The sequence below is a fragment of the Balaenoptera borealis genome (genome assembly GCF_965194805.1).
Source record: "Balaenoptera borealis genome assembly, chromosome: 11".
NCBI classification, from domain to species: domain Eukaryota; kingdom Metazoa; phylum Chordata; class Mammalia; order Artiodactyla; family Balaenopteridae; genus Balaenoptera; species Balaenoptera borealis.
Window position 1 is genome coordinate 103,189,743 of NC_138868.1, and position 17,826 is coordinate 103,207,568.

A 17,826-nucleotide genomic window follows, 5' to 3' on the forward strand; every position below is an offset into this window, starting at 1 on the left:
ACATATTTCTAAATAACAAATGGGTCAGAGAAGAAGAAATCAAAGGGAAATTTGGAAATATTTTGAACTGAAAAAATAATAAAATAAGAATCTCTTCTGAGGAAATATTCAGAAATCTAGACAAAAATTTTAACACAAAGTAATAATTATAGCATCACTTATAGTAATAAAACATTGGAAAGCTTGGCACAATTTTAATTTTTGACAATAGGAAAAAGCTTTTTAAAAATCACAAATCTACATGATGAAATCCTTGAAAAAGTATGATTCAAAAAATATTTATTGATAAGTTAATGCTCACATTATAATGATAAGTTAAACAATATTTTATAACATGACACATAGAGCATGATCACACTGGAAGAAATGTTACTCCAGGTAAGATTCTCCTTTCCTGATCTCTAGTGGAGTGTATCAGTTAGCTATTGCTATATAACAGTCTCACAGAATCTCATTGGTGCACAACAGTGAATATTTGTTGCTTACATGACTACAGGATCATTGTGGTGGTGCGTCTTGTCTGGTGCATACATATATATATGGAGAGATATATATGGAAAGAGAGAGAGACATGTATGTTTGAACACAGGCGTATTCATAAAGAATAACCAACAATTGGTTTTTGTTTCTTTGTTTTTGTTTTTGTTCTGTTTTTTAATATTTATTTGTTTATTTATTTGGCTGCATAAGGTCTTAGTTTCTGTACAAGGTCTTAGTTGCGGCACGTGGGATCTTCGTTGCGGCATCTTTAGTTGCAGCATGTGGGCTCTTTTTTTAGTTGCGGCATACGGGATCTAGTTCCCTGACCAGGGATCGAACCCGGGCCCCTGCATTGGGAGTATGCAGTCTTAACCACTGGACCTCCAGGGAAGTCCCCAACAGCTGTTGCTTCTAAGGAGAATTCAGGGATGGAATAACTAGAAGGATAGAAGACATATCTTCACAGTATAACCTCCACTTACGTTGTTTAATTGTTTACCATGTGCAAGTATTACTTAGTCAAAATATTTTTAATATGTTTTAATAATATTTAATACCCATTTTAAATGAAAATTAAAGAAGAGTCCATTTTTCTCATGATTAAGCAGAGTTCCAGAAAGATGAATTGATTTGCCTCAGGTCATGCAAAAGCTAGAGGAAGTGCTGATAACCAGATGAAAGAGTTCCCGAAGGGAAGGAACTAAGATTTCTTAAGTGCCTGGCATTTCATTCTCTCAAAACCCCCACAAAGTCAAGACCATTCTGTCCCTTTTAAAAATAGAGAAAGTAATATTTAAAGACATTAAGTAATTTGCTCAAAGACACACAACTATCAACTGAGCTTACCAGTTGATACAAAACCAGTTCCACTACATGCCTCACAAATTGCTCTTTCCTCTGGCACCTTCTGAATGTGGCTTAGTCACCTCACCCACCAGCCACACAAACTATACATCCAACAGGTCTCTTGAATTCAGTTCTCTTTCCCTATTCCATTCTGACTAAAGCAGAATCTTCACCCCAACACTTTCAGTTTTATAACTTCACTCCCTTTGGTCGATGTCATAATAAAGGTCAAAATTAGTCACTCATTCACAATTCCCTTTTTCCCAAAAGAAGAGAAACTTCCCGAAGAAAAGCTCATATGACAAAGTGTCTCCCCAGCACTTAACATGTTAGTGCTCTTCCGAAGAATCTTCTTTTATTACTAATAAGTCATTGAGACCCAAGTGTTCTGATATGTTCTATACCTCTTTACCCAATGTTGTGGATTTATAATCCAGTCGAGGTGAATGCTGTCTTTCCCAGATATGCCTGCATGAGAAGAGCAGTGCAATCTGCAGTGCCTTAAAATTCTATGGAAATGGCCTCTTCTAATAATCAGCTGCTTGGTACAACCTTGATAACTTACTAGATCCCCCAAATTATTTAATCGTCCTTTAGAATTTACAGACTCTTAGTAGATTGTCCTGAGTCACAGATTTTTTCCATTATAGCTAAAACACCCAAACTAACCCTTAGAAAAAACTCTAAGTTCTGACTTTCTCAGTCTTGAAATAATGTATGAAATTTTCCAACCCAGCATCTTTATAACCCTTAAACCTACAGAAGTTCTCATTCACTAGGCTGGGTCCCTCAGCTTCCATACATAACCTCGAATTACCATTCTTTATCTGCTATCTGGGACCTACATAACATGCCACCCACGCACTGCAATTTTTACACAAGTCTCGTCATATGGCTATGATCAAGTTCAGTAAATGTTTGTCTCCTACCCTCTTGAAAAAAAAATGTAATATTCAAAAATGATTTATTGAGAAGTTACATTAAATTACCATCAATAGAATCAGATTTTAATATACTAATACATCGTAATTTCAAAATTAAATCTGCAAGGGCAACAAGGAAATGAAGCAAGAAAACATGCCACAAAGGAAAACCAAGTAGATTGGAATTCAAGGGCCTGCATTCCAGTCCCAGTTGTGACTCCAGTTAGTTGTGTGGCCCTGGAAAACGTATATAATATTTCTGAGTCTCCAACATCTATTAAATGAGGATACTAGATTAAATGATTTGCAAGGCCCATTCAAGATTAAATGATCTATAATTATAGAAGAATTTGCATTAAATAATCTTGGAATAGTGAAGGTAGGTCAAAGGACAGGGAAAATAGATCTGAACTAAACACTCATCCAAACATAAAGACTTAAAATTCTCTTTCTGTACAAGAGAGGAAAAAACTGGAACTTTCATCCTTCATTGAAAACACACACACTAATAAAAAAAAATTGTATCTTCTTAAATATTACTCCTTTCTCAAGAAAATATTTTTCTTCCCAAGGTTTTCCTCAGAGCAGCTTTGACATCCTTGTTCCTCAAACTGTAGATCAGTGGGTTTAACATGGGTACCACAATGGTATAGAATAGGGAATATACTTTCCCTTGGTCAAGGGGCAAAATAGAAGGTGGTTTGAGATAGACAAAAGCCCCAGAACCAAAGAAAAGAGAAACCACAATTATGTGGGAGCTGCACATACTGAAAGCTTTGGACCTGCCCTCAGTGGAGTGAATGTGGAGAATGCTGGAGAGGATTAGAGCTTAAGAGATGAAGATGGTGACAATGGGCATTCCGATAACAGTGGCCACAAATATGAAGACCACCAGCTCATGCACATAAGTGCTATTGCAAGAGAGCTCAAGGAGAGGAGGGATGTCACACATGAAATGATTGACAAGGTTGTTGGCACAGAAGGTCAGATTTGCTATGCTTCCCGTGTGGGCCATGGCCCCTGAAAACCCCATCACATAGACACCCAACAAAAGGAGTAAACAGACCTTTTACTGAGACATAGTGACTGCGTACACCACGGGGTTACAGATGACGACAGAGTGGTCATACACCATCGCTGACAGGATGAAGGACTCACAAATGACAAAGAAGCAGAAGAAAAAGTGTTGTCATACACCCTGCATGCAAGATGATGTTCTTCTTTGAGATAAAACTCATCAGCATTTTGGAAGTGATGGTAGTGGAGTAACAAGTCTATTAAGGAGAGGTTGAAGAGGAAAAAGTACATGGGGGTGTACAGGCGAGAGTTCAACCCAATCAGCGTTATCAAGCCCAGGTTCCCCACTGTGGTGACCATGTAGAAACCTAGAAACAGGAAGAAGAGGGGGATCTGGAGTCCTGGCTGTCGGTTAAACCTGCAAGGATGAATTCTGTCACAGAAGAGTTCTCGGCTGCCATTCTCCTCTGGGGATGGCTGGGGAAAGGGCGGTCAATAGGGAAAAGAAAAGAGAACCACTTAGAAGAAATGCCACCACCTTCCCAGTACCCATCCCCCATTCCTGAGAATGGTATCCACCGAGAGATTTAGCTTTAGTATGGAAGGAAGCTTTTTACTGTTTGCTATGGATCTACCTTCATAGCCCAAGTGACTTTAACTTCCAGGGAACAATAAGAGTCTAGACTTTGCCTCCAGAGTGAGAACTGGCACTTCCAGAGAAAGCAGTACTTTATTCATATTCCAATTCATTCAAAAATAGGATAGATGTCTTTTAGATCTTTAAGTCAGTCCATTTCCTATGTCCTCTCTCTCCTGACTCTGCTTCAGTTGCTGACATCTGAGCCTCTTCCCTGGAGAGAGTCCTGACTGGCAGAAGACACTGCGTCTTCTCAGTGCTCCCACCTCTGGGTCACTGCTGACAAATCAAGAAGGGGAGGTCACATTTCTCCAAGGTCTCCTAGCTCCAGTAACTTTAGGTTTAGTGATAATTGTTTTAAGCTACCACTTATTTAAGTGGTTACTATGTGAGTCTGTGTACTAAGAGTTACGTGACATTATTAATATCCCCATTTTGCAGATGAGACAACTGAGTTAAGTAACTCACCCAAGTCCTAAAACTACTGAGTAGCAGTCAGAAGGTGAACTTGGGCAGTTTGACTCACAGTTTGCACTGGTAACCACCATGTTACGTGACTGACCAGGGCCAGGCACGCACTCACCTTCCTTTAGTATAGAGATGTAATGCTACACTCCATTGTCTCTTGTCCACAATTGTCCTGGGAAAGAAAATGACCATAAGTGAATAGAAGATGACAGCTTTGAGCTCAGAACTCTCTCCTCCCAAGTCTGGTCTAGAGAATCAGAGCCTCTAATTTATCTTGAATCCCTTTCTGCATTGAAGAGCACGATTTCCAATTATTGATTTGTCCAAAAGCCCCTCTAGCTACAAGGAAGGAGACAGTGCCTTTTCCTGACTAGTGGATAACAGGAGAATAAAGAGGTTTATTAGGATTACAGATCTCAGTGACTTGATTTTTTTTTTTAACATCTTCATTGGAGTATAATTGCTCTACAATGGTGTGTTAGTTTCTGCTTTATAACAAAGTGAAGTGACTTGATTATTAAGACAGGGACTCCCTCAAGACCATTTCTTAAGAGATTACTTTCCCAAAGGAACAAATGTTTGTTTATACCCTTGATATTAGTTGATTTGGCTTTTAGAGACAGTTCTTTCAACAACAACAAAAAATTTATCTGGTACAATTAAGAGAAATACCACTGTGAAAAACTACTATCGTTACTATTTCTGGAATACCCAATAACGTGCCTGACACAGATCCTTTACACTGACTTCTTGCTGCCAAGATCCAAAGCACCATACAAATATATTCTTGTTTATTCCTCACAATAACGATATTCATCTTAAAGGTAAGTTGTTCACAGAGGCAGTGTGTTTCACAGCCCACATGCCTGGGTCTAACTCCAGGCCTCTGTGTTGTAATCACTAGACTAAATTTCCTCCTGGTGAGAGGAATCTTTTGTAAGCTAACAAATAAATATGCAATGACTTTAATAAAAACAAGAAATGAGTGTATCAAGGAAAGATTAACACAAAGAGCTATCTATTATAATTTAGTTTAGGGCACTCAATTTATTCATATTCCTATTTATTCCAGGAAAAACTGCCCTATATCTAGCTCAAACAAGAAAGGAGTTTTCTGTGATTCCCTGCTCTCATCTTCTCCGGGGGTATAAGTTTAATGGTAACAAAGAATCTCTATCAGGTAACTGCTCTCAGCCTCTGCCGGGAACAGCCTTTCTCTAAATAAAACTCCCTTTGACTGTCCCTGCCTTCTACCCACTTTTTGTCAGCGCTTCTCTCTACTGACTTCCCAGCTTCTCAGTGCTCTCAGACTGAGTCCTGGTAGATAAGATTCCCAGTGCAAGGATACATCCAAATTTGTTCTTCCTCTTTGGTTTGCTTTTGTCTTTTTTTGTCTTCTAACTCCCCAACACAAACTTATGCCTTGTCAAATATTGTCTATCCTTCATCTCGATCTTTTGATCTTTTCTTACTTTCTTTAACATCAAGCCCACACACTCATAGAATTTTGACCTGAAAAGATTCAGGAAATTATAAAATCCAGTGTTTCACAAACCTGGCTGAGCACCATAATTACCTAGAATGTTTATTAAAAAGAAATTCTGAAATAAGTGAAGGAGATTTAGAGGCACAGACTTCCAGTTGCAAAATAAATGAGTCACGGGTATGAAATGTAGAGTGTGGAGAATATAGTCAATAACTATGTAATATCTTTGTATGGTAACATATTTTTTAAAGTCTTTATTGAATTTGTTACAGTATTGCTTCTGTTTTATGTTTTGGTTTTTTTGGCCACGAGGCATGTGAGATCTTAGCTCCCCAACCAGGGATCAAACCTACATCTCCTGCATTGGAAGGTGAAGGCTTAACCACTGGACTGCCAGGGCAGTCCCTGGATGGTGACATATTGTAGCTCAGCTTACCATAGTGACCAGTTTGAAATGTATAGAAATACCAAATCACTATGTTGTGTAACAGGAACTAACATAGTGTCATGGGTCAATTACACTTCAAAAACAAACAAACTCATAGAAAAAGAGGTCAGATTTGTGGTTACCAGAGGCAGGGGGTGGGGCAGGGGGTGGGGGGTGGAGTTGGATGAAGGTGGTCCAAAGGTACAAACTTCCAATTATAAGATAAATATGTATTAGGAGTGTAATGTACATGATAAGTATAATTATCACTGCTGTATGTTATATTTGAAAGTTAAGAGAGTAAATCCTGAGTTCTCTTCACAAAAAATACTTTTTTCTATTTCTTTAATGTTGTATCTATATGAAATGATGGATGTTCACTAAACTTACTGTGATAATCATTTCATAATGTATGTAAGTCAAATCATTATGCTGTACCCCTTAAATTTGTACAGTGCTGTATGTCAACTATATCTCAATAAAACTGGAAGAAGGAAGAAAGAAAAGAAATTCTCGGCTCCACTCAGACCATCTGAATCAGCATCTCTATGGGTATAAATATGGTAGCCATATTTTTAAATCTTCCCTAGTGATTCCAATGCCAGCTACTTACAGATCCACAAAACTAATATTTATCCTCATCTTATAAACAAAGACACAAAGAAAATCCAAGGAAGTAAAGCCACTGGCCCAAGGTCACAGATCTAGTTTAAGTCTCCAGGTTTCCAGTCTCTCCTGGTCCACGTCCCCATATGACCTTCAGCTTGGTTGGCACACAAAGAACAAGTAATTAAAAAGTAAGCAATCAGACTTCTGATTTCAAGTGTAACATAGTAGGTGTTATCACACTTACCCTCTGACCATAAACAGCTATAAGATTGGAAAATATGTATAAAGCAACTGTCTGCAAGCTTTGGGAAGCAGACAGCACAGGGGTGAAATTCTTGAGAGAAGGCAAGAAAATGAGATGACTGCCACATTCACCCTAACTTTCTCCCTAAGGGCAATTTCCAAACCCAGCAGAGTGAAGTGGAACCCAAGCAAATGACAACAGTCTCTACTAGTAGAATAAAGAAAGATAAGTGCTCAAGGATGCTAAGACAGCTGAAATTTGTGGGGCAAGGTATGGAGAGGAAGCAGCCAAAGATAAAGACCCTCAGGCATCTGCATACCAGGAATTAAGATGACCCCTGAAACCCATACCTTCGAACTAAGAGCTAAGCCTTCAGGCTAAGGGCAAAACTGAACTAGACCCAAAGTAGACCTTTGGGTCTACTTTGTAGACCCAAAGGCTGAATCCAAACCTCAACAGGATCAAGGTGATCTGCTAGTAAATTAACTGCATCCCAGAACAAAATCCAACACTCCGTAGAGAAGAATAACATAATCCACTGTCTCTACAATATATTCACAATGTCCAGCATCATAAAATGAAAAATTACTATAAATACAAAGAAACAGGAAATTATGACCCATAATCAAGAAGAAAAAATAGAGCAACGATATAATCCGGCAATCCTACTCCTGGGCATATATCCGGAGAAAACCATAATTTGAAAAGATGCATGCACCCCAATGTTCACTGCAGCACTATTTACAATAGCTAGGATGTGGAAGCAACCTAAATGTCCATCGACAGAAAAATGGATAAAGAAGATGTGGTATATATACAATGGAATATTAGCCATAAAAAAGAACGAAATAATGCCATTTGCAGCAATATGGATGGACCTAGAGATTGTCACACTGTGTGAAGTAAGTCAGACTGAAAAAGACAAATATCATACGATATTGTTTATATGTGAAATGTTAAAAAATGGTACAATTGAACTTATTTACAAAACGGAAATAGAGTCACAGATGGAGAAAACAAACTTATGGTTACCAGGGGGCAAAAGGAGGGAGGGATACATTGGGAGATTGACATATGCACACTACTACATATAAAATAGATAACCAATGAAGACCTACTGTGTAGCACAGGAAACTCTACTCAGTACTCTGTAATGACCTGTATGGGAAAAGAATCTTTAAAAGGGTGGATATATGTATATGTATAACTGATTCACTTTGCTGTACACCTGAAACTAACACAACATTGTAAATCAGCTATACTCCAATAGAAACTTTATCTTTTTTGACATTCCTTTTTTTTTTAAATATTTATTTATTTTGGCTGCACCAGGTCTTAGTTGCGGCATGCAGGCTCTTAGTTGCGGCAGGTGGGCTTCTTAGTTGCAGCATGCGACTCTTAGCTGTGGCATGCATGCGGCATCTAGTTCCCCAACCAGGGATTGAACCCGGGCCCCCTGCACTGGGAGTGCGGAGTCTTACCCACTGGTCTACCAGGGAAGTCCCTACTCCAATAAAAATTTAAAAAAAGAAAAAAGAAACAGGAAAATATGACTCATAATCAAGAAGAAAAAATATTCAGTAAAATCAGATCCACATGTGACCCGAATGTTGCAATTAGCAGACAAAGACTTTAAAGTAACTACTATAATTATTTAGTATTTAAATTTAGATAAAATAAATACAAAATTGACTAACAGATGGCAAATTCCAACAGATTTATAAAAATAAAAGAAATTTTCCAAAAACATTCAAAACTGAAAAATATAACACTGGAAATAAAGAGTTCATTAGGTTGACTTAATAGCAGACTCAGCACAGCCAAAGAAAGGATTGTTGAAAGCAAAACAGATCAATAGAAATTATCATACTAAATGCAGATAGAAATAATAATAATAATAATAAACATAGCAACCAAAATCTTTAGGACAATGACAACATATGTGTAATCAGAGTTTCAAAAGGTGAGTTAAGTGGGAATTGGGGGAGACAGAATATTTTTAAAGATTATAGATGAAAATCTTTCTAATTTGATGAAGTAATGAACCCACAGAATAAAAAAGCATAGGAAACGATGAGCAATATGAATATAAAATATACCACACCTAGGCATATCATACTCATACTAATGAAAACCAAAGAAAAAAAGCTTAAAAGCAACCAAGATAAAAGGCACATTGCTTTCAAAGGAGCAAAAATATAACTTACCTGTTGTTAAAAAATGAAATTACATCTTTAAAACTGAAAGAAAAAAGTCAATTTCATATTCTATATGTGGCAAAAATATTCTTCAAAATAAGAAAGAAAGAAAATTTCAGACAAATAGAAGGGGAAAGAATTTGTCACCAGTAAGTCTACACTACAAAAAAATGAGGGGGAGGAGGGATACATGGTTCCAAGTGAAAGCTCAGATCTGCAGGAAGAAATGCAGAACACTGGAAATGATAAATATGTGGGTACATATAAAAGGCTATTTTTAAAATTTCTTTGACTATTTTAAGCAGTCAAATTACTTCAGCCATTTAAAGCAATAGGCAAACAATTTATGGTGAATTTTTAAATACATATATTAGCAAACTATGTAAAATGACAGCACAATAAAACAAAATACAGTAATGCAAATAAAGGAATACAAACAACACAATAAAAATAATATAAAGAGGTATAGCAACTTACAGTAGAAGCCCTGAAATGGAATTTTTAAAACAATCAAGGGTTGGTAGGAAAAAAGGAACAAATATGTATTAACATTGACAATATTAGTCAATATTATTCACCACATTAATAGAACAAAAAATACAACCATATAATCATCTCAATAGCTGCAGAAAGAGTATTTGATAAAAGTCAATAACTATTCATGATAAAAACTCTCAGCAAAAGAGAACAGAAAGGAATATCCTAAATCTGATAAAAGATGTCTATGGAAAACCTATAACTAACATCATACTCAATAGAAATACTGAATGCTTTCATCCTAAGGTCAATAACAAGCAAGAAGATCAACAACAAGTCAAGAATGTCCACTTCACAAGTTCTAGTCAACATTATATGGGAGTTTCTAGCCAATTCAATAATAAAAAAATGTTGAGTCTCTCAACTCTCAAAGAAGGATAGCATAACTCAGTCTCTACAATGTATCAGTTAATACGTCAAGCATATAATCCAGAATTCCCATTGACGGCCTCTGCCCTCCACTCATACCTCTCTGAACACAGCTTCTAACTGAATTTCCATCTGCTCAGTGCTTTCAAACTAAATCCTGATAGATAAGATTCCAGGTATAAGTTTTTTCTCCCAGTTTGATAGAGACGTAAAGATTTGAATGGAACATATAAAACCATCCTTATTTACAGGTGACATAAGTGTACACAGAAAATACAAATAAATTCATAAACAAACTACTAGAATTTAAAAGTAAATTTATATGGGCATGGAATACACTGTTAATATATGAAAATTAATTATATTTCTACATACTAGCAAAAAATAATTACAAAATGAAGTTTTAAAATACCATTTATGTTAGCCGAAAAAATGAAATATCTGGGAATTGACTTAACAAAATTTGTGTATGACCCCTATGCTGAAAACTATAAAATATGACAGAAGAACATTTAAGAAAATCTAAATAAATGGAAAGGTATATCATGTTCATGGATTGGAAAACTAAGTATTGTTATATTATGTCCATCTTAATTAATCTATGGATTCAATTCAGTACCAGTCAAAATACCAGCAGACATGTTGGTGGAAATTAACAAGATAATTCTTAAATTTATATGGAAATGCAAGGTCCTAGGAAAACCAAAACAACTTTGAAAAAGAAGAAAGTTGGAGGACTTACACTCCTTGACTCCAAGAATTGTCTAAAGTTACAGATATTAAAATAGTGTAGTAGTGAAGTGAGGAGAGGTAAATAGATTAATGAAGCAGAGTAGAGTGTCTAGAAATAGACCCATATGTATGGTTCATTGATTATTTTTTTACAAAGGTGCTAAAGCAATTCTGTGGGAAAAGAAACTTCTTCTCAGTGAATGATTCTGAAACACCTAGATATTTATATATAAACAAAAATGATCCTTGACACCTGTCTCACACCACACACAATTAATTCATGATGGATCAGAGAATTAAATGTAAAAGTTAAGCCTATAGAAGAAAATAAGAGAATGTCTTCAAGATCTTAAAGTAAGAAGAATTTCTTAAAAGTTACTAACCATAGAGGACCTTCAAGATAGTGGAGGAGTAAGACATGGAGATCAACTTCTTCCTCACAAATACATCAAAAATACATCTACATGTGGAACAACTCCTACAGAACACCTACTGAATGCTGGCAGAAGACCTCAGACTTCCCAAAAGGCAAGAAACTCCCTGCGTACATGGTCGTGTGGCCAACAGGGTCTTGTTGCTCTGGCTGGGTGTCAGGCCTGAGCCTCTGAAGTGGGAAAGCCGAGTTCAGTACATTGGTCGAACAGAGAACTCCTGGCCCCTTGTAATATCAATCAGCAAGAGCTCTCCCAGGGATCTCTGTCTCAATGCTAAGACCCAGCTCCACTCAATAACCATCAAGCTCCAGTGCTGGACACCCCATGCCAAACAACTAGCAAGACAGGAACACAACCCCATCCATTAGCAGAGAGGCTGCCTAAAATCATAAGAAGTTCACAGACACCCCAAAACACACCACCAGACATGGTCCTGCCTACCAGAAAGACAAGATCCAGCCTCATCCATCAGAACACAGGCACCAGTCCACTCCACCAGGAAGCCTGCACAACCCACTGAACCAACCTTACCCACTGGGGGAAGACACCAAAAACAACAGGAACTACGAACCTGCAGCCTGTGAAAAGGAGACCCCAAACACAGTAAGTTAAGCAAAATAAGAAGACAGAGAAATACACAGCAGATAAAGGAGCAAGGTAAAAACCCACCAGACCAAACAAATGAAGAGGAAATAGGCAGTCTACCTGAAAAAGAATTCAGAGTAATGACAGTAAAGGTGATCCAAAATCTTGGGAATAGAATGGAGAAAATACAAGAAACGTTTAACAAGGACCTAGAAGAACTAAAGAGCAAACAAACAATGATGAACAACACAAGAAATGAAATTTAAAATTCTCTAGAAGGAATCAATCGCAGAATAACTGAAGCAGCAGAACGGATAAGTGACCTGGAAGATAAAATAGTGGATATAACTACCACAGAGCAGAATAAAGAAAAAAGCATGAAAAGAATTGACAGTCTCAGAGACCTCTGGGAAAACAATAAACGTACCAACATTCAAATTATAGGGGTCCCAGAAAAAGAAGAGAAAAAGAAAGAGACTGAGAAAATATTTGAAGAGATTATAGTTGAAAATTTCCCTAATATGGGAAAGGAAATAGTCAATCAAGTCCAGGAAGCTCAGAGAGTCCCATACAGGGTAAATCCAAGGAGAAACACGCTAAGACACATATTAATCAAACTATCAAAAATTAAATACAAAGAAAAAATATTGAAAGCAGCGAGGGGAAAACAACAAATAACATACAAGGGAATCCCCATAAGGTTAACTGCTGATCTTTCAGCAGAAACTCTGCAAGCCAGTAGGGAGTGGCAGGACATATTTAAAGTGATGAAAGGGAAAAACCTACAACCAAAATTACTCTACCCAGCAAGGATCTCATTCAGATTTGATGGAGAAGTTAAAACCTTTACAGACAAGCAAAAGCTAAGAGAATTCAGCACCACCAAACCAGCTTTACAACAAATGCTAAAGGAACTTCTCTAGGCAGGAAACACAAGAGAAGGAAAAGACCTACAATAACAAACCCAAAACAATTAAGAAAATGGTAATAGGAACATACATATTGATAGTTACCTTAAATGTAAATGGATTAAATGCTCCAACTAAAAGACATAGACTGGCTGAAAGGATACTAAAACAAGACCCGTATATGCTGTCTACAAGAGACCCACTTCAGACCTAGGGACACATACAGACTGAAAGTGAGGGGATGGAAAAAGATATTCCATGCAAATGGAAATCAAAAGAAAGCTGGAGTAGCAATTCTCATATCAGACAAAATAGACTTTAAAATAAAGACTACTACAAGAGACAAGGACACTACATAAAGATCAAGGGATCAATCCAAGAAGAAGATATAACAATTGTAAATATATATGCACCCAACATAGGAGCACCTTAATACATAAAAGGCAAATACTAACAGCCATAAAAGGAGAAATCGAGAGTAACACAATCATAGTAGGGGGCTTTTAACACCCCACTTTCACCAATGGACAGATCATCCAAAATGAAAATAAATAAGGAAACACAAGCTTTAAATGACACATTAAATAAGATGGACTTAATTGATATTTATAGGACATTCCATCCAAAAACAACAGAATACACTTTCTTCTCAAGTGCTCATGGAACATTCTCCAGGATAGATCATATCTTGGGTCACAAATCAAGCCTTGGTAAAACTGAAATCGTATCAAGTATGTTTTCCGAGCACAATGCGATAAGACCAGATATCAATTACAGGAAAAAAACTGTAAAAAATACAAACACATGGAGGCTAAACAATACACTACTAAATAACCAAGAGATCACTGAAGAAATCAAAGAGAAAATGAAAAAATACCTAGAAACAAATGACAATGAAAACACAATGACCCAAAACCTATGGGATGCAGCAAAAGCAGTTCTAAGAGGGAAGATTATAGCAATACAATCCTACCTCAAGAAACAAGAAACATCTCAAATAAACCACCTAACATTACACCTAAAGCAATTAGCGAAAGAAGAACAAAAGAACCCCAAAGTTAGCAGAAGGAAAGAAATCGTTAAGATCAGATCAGAAATAAATGAAAAAGAAATGAAGGAAACAATAGCAAAAATCAATGAAACTAAAAGCTGGTTCTTTGAGAAGATAAAAAAAATTGATCAACCATTAGCCAGACTCATCAAGAAAAAAAGGGAAAAGACTCAAATCAATAGAATTAGAAATGAAAAAGGAGAAGTAACAACTGACACTGCAGAAATACAAAGGATCATGAGAGATTACTACAAGCAACTATATGCCAATAAAATGGACAACCTGGAAGAAATGGACAAATTCTTAGAAAAGCACAACCTTCCGAGACTGAACCAGGAAGAAATAGAAAATATGAACAGACCAATCACAAGCAATGAAATTGAGACTGTGATTAAAAAACTTCCAACAAACAAAATCCTAGGACCAGATGGCTTCGCAGGTGAATTCTATTAAACCTTTAGAGAAGAGCTAACACCTATCCTTCTCAAACTCTTCCAAAATATAGCAGAGGGAGGAACACTCCCAAACTCATTCTACGAGGCCACTATCACCCCGATACCAAAACCAGACAAAGATGTCACAAAGAAAGAAAACTACAGGGCAATATCACTGATGAACATAGATGCAAAAACCCTCAACAAAATACTAGCAAACAGAATCCAACAGCACATTAAAAGGATCATACACCATGATCAAGTGGGGTTTATCCCAGGAATGCAAGGATTCTTCAATATACGCAAATCAATCAACGTGATACACCATATTAACAAATTGAAGGAGAAAAACCAGATGATCATCTCAATAGATGCAGAAAAAGCTTTCAACAAAATTCAACACCCATTTATGATAAAAACCCTCCAGAAAGTAGGCCTAGAGGGAACTTACCTCAGCATGATAAAGGCCATATATGACAAACCCGCAGCGTCCTCAGTGGTGAAAAACTGAAACCATTTCCTCTAAGATCAGGAACAAGACAAGGTTGACCACTCTCACCACTATTATTCAACATAGTTTTGGAAGTTTTAGCTACAGCAATCAGAGAAGAAAAAGATATAAAAGGGATCCAAATCAGTAAAGAAGAAGTAAAACTGTCACTGTTTGCAGATGACATGATACTATACATAGAGAATCCTAAAGATGCTACCAGAAAACTCCTAGAGCTAATCAATGAATTTGGTAAAGTAGCAGGATACAAAATTAATGCACAGAAATCTCTTGCATTCCTATACACTAATGATGAAAAATCTGAAGGTGAAATTAAGGAAACACTCCCATTTACCATTGCAACAAAAGGAATAAAATACCTAGGGTGACAAAAGACCTGTATGCAGAAAACTATAAGACACTGATGAAAGAAATTAAAGATGATACCAACAGATGGAGAGATATACCATGTTCTTGGATTGGAAGAATCAATATTGTGAAAATGACTATCCTACCCAAAGCAATCTACAGATTCAATGCAATCCCTATCAAATTACCAATGGCATTTTTTACGGAACTAGAACAAAACATCTTAAAATTTGTATGGAGACACAAAAGACCCCGAATAGCCAAAGCAGTCTTGAGGGAAAAAAACGGAGCTGGAGGAATCAGGCTCCCTGACTTCAGACTATACTACAAAGCTACGGTAATCAAGACAGTATTGTACTGGCACAGAAACAGAAATATAGATCAATGGAACAGGATAGAAAGCCCAGAGATAAACCCATGCACCTAAGGTCACCTACTCTATGACAAAGGAGGCAACAAAAATATACAGCAGAGAAAAGACACGCTTTTCAATAAGTGGTGCTGGGAAAACTAGACAGCTACATGTAAAAGAATGAAGTTAGCACTCTCCCTAATACCATACACAAAAATAAACTCAAATTGGATTAAAGACCTAAATGTAAGGCCAGTCACTGTAAAACTCTTAGAGGAAAACATAAGCAGAACACCCTATGACATAAATCACAGCTAGATCCTTTTGACCCACCTCCTAGAGAAATGGAAATAAAAACAAAAATAAACAAATGGGACCTAATGAAACTTAAAAGCTTTTGCACAGCAAACCATAAACAAGACAAAAAGACAACCCTCAGAATGGGAGAAAATATTTGCAAACAAAGCAACTGACAAAGGATTAATCTCCATAATATACAAGCAGCTCATGCAGCTCAATATCAAAAAAACAAACAACCCAATCCAAAAATGGACAGAAGACCTAAATAGACATTTCTCCAGAGAAGACATACAGATTGCCAACAAACACATGAAAGGATGCTCAACATCACTAATCATTAGAGAAATGCAAATCAAAACTACAATGAAGTATCACCTCACACCGGTCAGAATGGCCATCATCAAAAAGTCTACAAACAATAAATGCTGGAGAGGGTGTGGAGAAAAGGGAACCCTCTTGCACTGTTAATGGGAATGTAAACTGATACAGCCACTATGGAGGTTCCTAAAAATCTAAAACTAAAACTACCATATAACCTAGCAATCCCACTACTGGGCATATACCCTGAGAAAACCATAATTCAAAAAGAGTCAGGTACCACAATGTTTGTTGCAAGCACTATTTACAATAACCAGGACATGGAAGCAACCTAAGTGTCAATTGACAGATGAATGGATAAAGAAGATGTGGCACATATATACAATGGAATATTACTCAGCCATAAAAAGAAACTGAGTTATTTGTAGTGAGGTGGATGGACCTAGAATCTGTCATACAGAGTGAAGTAAGTCAGAAAGAGAAAAACAAATACCATATGCTAACAAATATATATGGGATCTAAAAAAAAAAAAAAAAAGGTTCTGAATAACCTAGGGGCAGGACAGGAATAAAGATGCAGACGTAGAGAATGGACTTGAGGACATGGGGAGGGGGAAGGGTAAGCTGAGACAAAGTGGGAGAGTGGCATGGACATATATACACTACCAAATGTAAATAGATAGCTAGTGGGAAGCAGCCTCATAGCACAGGGAGATCAGCTCGGTGCTTTGTGTCCACCTAGAGGGGTGGGATAGGGAGAGTGGGAGGGAGACACAAGAGAGGGGAAATGGGGATATATGTATATGTATAGCTGATTCACTTTGTGATACAGCAGAAACTAACACACCATTGTAAAACAATTATACTCCAATAAAGATGTTAAAAAAAAGTTACTAACCATAAAAGAAAAATAGCGTAAATTTGATTTGATCAATATTTAAAACTTCTGTTCTTTGAAATACATCATTAAGAAAGTATGAAGGCGAACCACAGACAGAGAGAAAATATTCACAATATATGTATCTGTCAAAGGACTTATATTTATACTATATAAAAAACTCCTACAAATAAATTAATAAAAGACTAAAAAAATTTTTTTGATGGGAGAAAGACTTAAATAGATATGTTAGAAGATATTCAAATGGAGAATAAGCATATGGAAAGTTGCTCAAAGGTTTACTTCTTAGAGAAATGCAAATTAAAACCACAATAAGCTAAAATTTAAAAGACTGACAATACCAAGTGCTGGCAAGAATGTGGAACAAATAACATTCCCTTATATTGCTAGTGGGGATGTAAAATTGTACAGTTATTTGTAAAATTGGCAGTATCTGATAAAGTAAAACACACACCTACCCTGTGACCCGGCAATTCCACTCCCAGTCATATATCCAAAAACATCACTGCATAGGTCCACAAAATATCTCACACACAAATGTTCATAACAGCTTTATTCATAACAGCCAAAAACATTTCCCTTATTGGGAAATGATCCAAATAAGGATCAACAGGAAAATAGATAAATAAGCCATGGTATAGTCATACAACTGAATACAACTCAGCAATAAAAAAGAACAGATTATTGATGCATGCAATACCTGGGTGAATCTTG

At 36.7% G+C, this 17,826-nt stretch overlaps 1 pseudogene across 1 annotated transcript; it reads right to left on the minus strand.

Annotated features, from left to right (window-relative positions):
- Window positions 1–2,612: 2,612 nt before the first annotated feature.
- LOC309604844 (olfactory receptor 8B12-like) lies at window positions 2,613–13,334 on the minus strand (annotated as a pseudogene). Its single transcript has one exon. The product of its transcript is annotated as an olfactory receptor 8B12-like (transcript).
- Between the last annotated feature and the right edge of the window lie 4,492 nt (window positions 13,335–17,826).